This window comes from Suncus etruscus, unplaced genomic scaffold (genome assembly GCF_024139225.1).
Source record: "Suncus etruscus isolate mSunEtr1 unplaced genomic scaffold, mSunEtr1.pri.cur scaffold_153_ctg1, whole genome shotgun sequence".
Classification (NCBI taxonomy): domain Eukaryota; kingdom Metazoa; phylum Chordata; class Mammalia; order Eulipotyphla; family Soricidae; genus Suncus; species Suncus etruscus.
The window spans coordinates 11,782-17,315 of NW_026060371.1; the positions used below are offsets into that span (position 1 = coordinate 11,782).

Below are 5,534 nucleotides of genomic sequence, written 5' to 3' on the forward strand. Positions count from 1 at the left end.
AATTCTCCTGAAACCCTTGGAATTAAGGAATGAGACTCCAAATCTCATGGAGACATTGTATTTCCCCCAATGGGGGCTGAGATGCTGAACATAGTGGAAAGTGCCTTCCTTTATGACCAGACTAGAGGTTACATTCCAGATTTCAAGGCCCACACAGAGCATTGCGCTCAGACATGCAGTGTATAGAGATTATGTACACAACAATATCTCTAGAGATAGCAATGATTGGGAATTCACATTTGATCCACCAACAAAATAGGGTTGCTCTTTACTGTGGTGGCCTGGAAGCCAGATTAAAACAACACTCAACATTCATAAACCAAGTTCAGTCTTCTTGAAGAGCATAGAGATTTAATAAAAATATATCCAGTCAGTAACCTGAAAACCAATTGTTTCTAATTTTAAAAAATAAAAGCAAATAGAGAGAGGAACTTGTTGGAACAATCCTCTCATTCTAACATTAATGCTGCCTATTTCAGAATCAAATAAAAATAATCTGGATATTTCTAAGGGCTGGAGAGATAGATCTATTCTTACCTAATTGCAACCTTTTCGTCTTTATACCCTTTGTCCTTAAGAAAAACTAAATGAACAAAAATGTTTTTAATTCATTTCCAATCATGGCAAAGAACAGCACACAAGTAATCAACTATGGGCTATGTTGAAATGGTTGAATACTGGGGCTGGCGTGGTGGCGCTAGATGTAAGGTGTCTGCCTTGCCAGCACTAGCCTCGGATAGACCATGGTTCGATCCCCCGGTGTCCCATATGGTCCCCCCAAGCCAGGGGCAATTTCTGAGCACACAGACACTAGTAAATCCTGAGCATCACCGGGTGTGGGCCCCCCAAAAAAAGAAAAAGTTGAATACTGTGTTCCATATCAGGACCTCCTTCATTAGTGCTCACCCCTGTGTTGAGAGCCAGAATGGACACGACCACGGAATAGGCTCTTCTGATTATCTGCATCAGGGAAAACAACTCCTCAGATAGCAGGAATTATCAGCATTTTCTGAGTCTATATTATCGGAGTTAAATCTACACACATTTCTACCTTTGTGCATTAGCAAGAAAACTTTTACTATGAGTTGATATTCACGTGTTAGTTGTTGTTGAATTAAATAAATAATGATGGGGCTGGATGGTGGTGGATGGCGATGGATTTCTCTCTGCCATCCCAGACCACGTGGCTCCGCAACCCCATCCAGCCGGCGGGTCTGGGGTTCAAGGAAGTGACGGGTATTGAACTCACTCACAGGCAGCCATCAGGAAGCATCATCTTTATTCATGCCCTATTCACCACATGTGGGTGGCCTACTAATAACCTTTCAAGCACTAGTTATTCTTAGCCCTACATCTTATAATTCAGCCATCTTCCTTTGGCCTCCATCCTGGTCAAAGACCAAAAGAGGCAAAGAACCTAAAACCTGCGAGCGCAGCAGGGCAGAGAGCCTAATCCCAAGGCTCCAGGGTTTATCTACCTATTCCAAGACCACTCCCCAGAATGGGAGGGGTCTTGCAGGTAAGGTTACACCTAATATCCGGTTCCCAAGACCCCTCCCAGAAATGGGTGGGTCTCAGGTAGCTACACCTAAAACCAGGGTCTCAGAAAGGTACACCTACAAGTTATAAATGAGAAAGATAATGTCACATCCCAAGATTTAGGATTCAATGGTCATCTCAGAATTGTTTGATGTAGAAGTCACTGGTGAGGAAGGATCTCAGGTGAATAGGGCATTCACAAGGAAGCACCCATGAGCCACTTCGAGAAGTCAGTTTTGATTATATTTTTGACTGTTTATTTTGGAGGGAAATGGATATCATATTAGGGACTGTAATTATGGACTATGTCAGCCTATTCAGTGGTATGGGAGAGGGGCTTAAAACAGGGTGTGTGCTTCTATATTTAAGGAAGAAGGGCTAAGGGAATTAGGGAAAGCTGTATGTTAAACGATGTCATGTGCTTATCATGTGTTATCATGTGGTTATCTATAATGTCATGTGGTTATCTATAGTAAGCAGACTATGTCTGGAGTGTCTTTTGACAACTGTTCTATGTGCATGCTTGTAACTACATATTCTTGAGCTGAAACTTGGCAGTAGACAGCAGAGAGTGGAGAAGACATTTTATGACTGTGGTCATGGCCACTTTTATAGTATCATATATTTAGGAAGTTGTCAGTATCAAGGATGTGAGAAATATTCAGTCTCTGTAATTGTCCACGTGCTCTGACTGCATGCCCATTTTTCAGCATTCAAGCTGAGTTTTCCTTAACAATTTTCACCTACCTCAAATCTAGGACATCAATCTTTGCGATGAACATACTTAGTTAGAAGAGCTCAGGGTGCCAATTTTCTGAGATAGGGGAACTGGGTCTTTTTAATCCTGGGCATTGATAAGTCTAGGTTGATACCATATTTCACACAAGTATGATATGATATCAAATATATATGTCACATCCAATAGAACCTCTGTGTAGCACATTCAAACTCAAAATGAAGATACACATATATACACCATAGTGAATTTGGGAATTGACAGCGACAAGTTATGGAATTATCTTAACACATTTTCATCATGGAGAATTTTTTTTCAGAGATTTCTAGAAGTCTCTTTATCAGTTGATGTTTTTCGATTTTCAATTTGCACAAATTATGGCTTCTACATTTTATGGGAGGTGTCATACCTAGTGGTGCTCAGGGGTTATTTCTGGCTCTGCACTCAGAAATTGCTCTTGGCAGGTGCGGGGATGCTATGGGATGCCTGAAATAGAACTCTAGTCTATCCTGCATCGGTCGCATGCAAGGCACATGCCCTACTGCTGTGCAATCTCTCTGGCCTAGACTTCAACATTTTTATTTAGTTAAAGAAATGTGAGATACAACGTAATAGATCATTGGGTTTTGTGCCTATAAAACTTCATCTATCCCAATATCAGCATCAACTCCCATCACCTGTGTTAGGAATTATAATCCTTCATTTTCCCGCTGTTTTTTGGTTTGTTTTGGTTTGCTTTGGTTTGGTTTTTGGGTCACACCCAGCAGAACTCTGGAGTTACTCCTGATTCTACCTCAGAAATCGCTCTTGGAAGGCTGAGGGGATCATATGGGGTGCCAAGATTAGAAGCAACAGCTTCTGCATGCAAGGCAAATGCCTTACCTCCAGGCTATCTCTCCCCACACCACCCCCGCTTTTTGTTAACTGTTTGTCATGATACAGCATTGCTAGCTTTCTATTAACTCTGTGAGGCCAGTTGAAGGTAAGAAGTGAAAACTCACACAAGGAGAAAAAAATGCTCTATAGGACACTAAGAACATCCACATGTCTCTGTGGCCCACCAGAGGACACTGAAGTCCACACAATTTTCCCAGAATACACTTCAAATAAAGTTTGCCCTAACATTATTATGTGAGACAGTGTGACAATCCAGACTGTGTGTAATCTGAGTGTAAAAGAAACCTTAGAGAGAGGCACCTATGCTTCATGAGAAGATGGCAGGGCTGCTGATACCTCATGAATCCCTTGTGAAGTTTTTGGATGCAAGTCTAGGGCTCATATATTTCTACTATAATCTTGTATATATTTTTGATTCTCATGGACACATTGTTTTGTTATCAACTGAGAAATGTGCTGAAAAATCACTCCTGGCTGTTGTTGAATACCAAAGGTGACATGGCAGATCACTCCAGGTTGGCTATATGCAGGCAAGCATCTTTCTATATTCTAACTTAGGACTCATGATTTATTTCATTTATATTACTGAAACCAATACAAACATGACTCATATTTTACTGAAGCATATATATTATTTATTTCTCAGTTATTTAGCACCAGTAGAAGTATAGATTTCTTTCCTGGAACACATTTTTTCCTTTATTATTTTCATATAGTAATGTCCACAAGGAGGCCACCAGGGCCATGTCTGTGCCTGGTGCCAGGTGCAGGAGCAGGGTAGAGTCATGCCTGGACATGTGCAACAGTGGGGATGGGGTGGGTGGAGAGCTGCAGCTCTGACCTCCTGGTTGGAGGTGAAGCTGCAGTTCGTCCTCTAGTCGGTAGAGAGCACCACTACCAGGAGAGATGAAAACCTAAGGCAATTTTGGAATAGAAATGCAAAATCCAGATTGTGGCTCATCCTATGTCAAAATCCACCTGTGTCCTAAGGGGGAAAATATATATATATATACATATATGTATATATATGAACATCCTTATAAATGACTGTGTTCTACTTATATATTTTACTCTTATTCTGTCCCAGGTAAGTTTCCAAACAAGATACAGCTGCAGTCATTTGGTACAGTATGCACAATGTGTTCATAAAAAGATACATGGTGAATTATTCTGTTTTGCTTTGTTTTGGGGGCTATATCCAGCAGTGCTCAGGGATTACTCCTGGCTCTGCTCTCCATTCTTGGGGCTCAAGAGACCATAAAGGATGCCTGGAGTCAAACTCAGCGGGGCCACATCAAGGCAAATCTCCTACTTGCTATGGTATCACTCCACGCCCATATGTTGTTTGAATTATAATTAGAAATTATATGACTTTCTTCACACTAATGACAGGAGTGGTGGATGGTCTGCTCAGTGGGTCTATATGAGGGAAGTTGATTGCAGAAAATTCTGGTAAGGGAGCTGGAGAAGCATGGACGTAGGTCGTTTGCCTTGAATGCAGAAGGACGGTAGCACAAATGCCGACATCCCATATGATTCCTCTGAGCCTGCCAGGAGCAATTACTGAGAATCAAGCCAGAAATAACCCCTGAGCTCTGCCGAGTCTAAATCAAAACCAAAAAGCAAAAGCAAAACAAAAAAAAAGTAAAAAGAAAATTCTGATAAATGACGTCATAGAGTCCCCAAAGAACAAATATATGTTAGAGGCAGGAGACTACAACAGATAGGGCATTTGCCTGACATTCAGTCAACACAGGTTCAATCCCTGGCAGCCCATATGGTTCCCTGAACACTGACACGAGTAATTTCTGAGTGCAGAGCGAGGTTGTTTGCTTCAAAAAACGTAGTAAAACATAATTGCAAAAACTATACTTTCAGGGAACATTTCTACAGTGTGTAACTAGAGAAGTTTCTCTGATCATGTAGCACCCGAAGCCACGAGGAGGAACCAGAGTGTCCTCTTCTGAGTGTGAAGCCAGGTCTAGGTGTCGCTTCTGCAGCTGCCTTTGGCCATTGATGATCGTTCTTCCTTTCCTCTGGAAGGGGTAGAGCAGGGGTCTCAATCTAGCGGCCCACGGGCCATTTGCTGCCCTCCATACAACATTTTGTGGCCCTGCCCTAGAGCAACCTTTTTTTGTTTTGTTTTGTTTTGAATTAGTTGTTTGGGTGACACCCCCCAATGTTCAAGACTTACTACTTACTTTGTACTCAAGGATCACCCCTACTTTGCCTCCTGAGTCCCCAGGTAACCTGAGTTTGAGATCCCTGGGGTAGAGGGAGAGGATGCAGTCTGAGTGGTATTTTAAAAAAATTCTTTAAAAAATAAAAATCGGGCCTGGAGAGATAGCACAGCAGCGTTTGC

The 5,534-nt window shown here is 41.8% G+C and overlaps 1 non-coding gene across 1 annotated transcript; it reads left to right on the top strand.

The window, feature by feature from the left end:
* The first annotated feature begins 5,034 nt into the window (after positions 1-5,034).
* On the top strand, positions 5,035-5,244 carry LOC126000702 (small nucleolar RNA U3). Its single transcript, XR_007492843.1, has one exon. It is a non-coding gene; the product is annotated as a small nucleolar RNA U3 (small nucleolar RNA).
* The last annotated feature ends 290 nt before the right edge of the window (positions 5,245-5,534 follow it).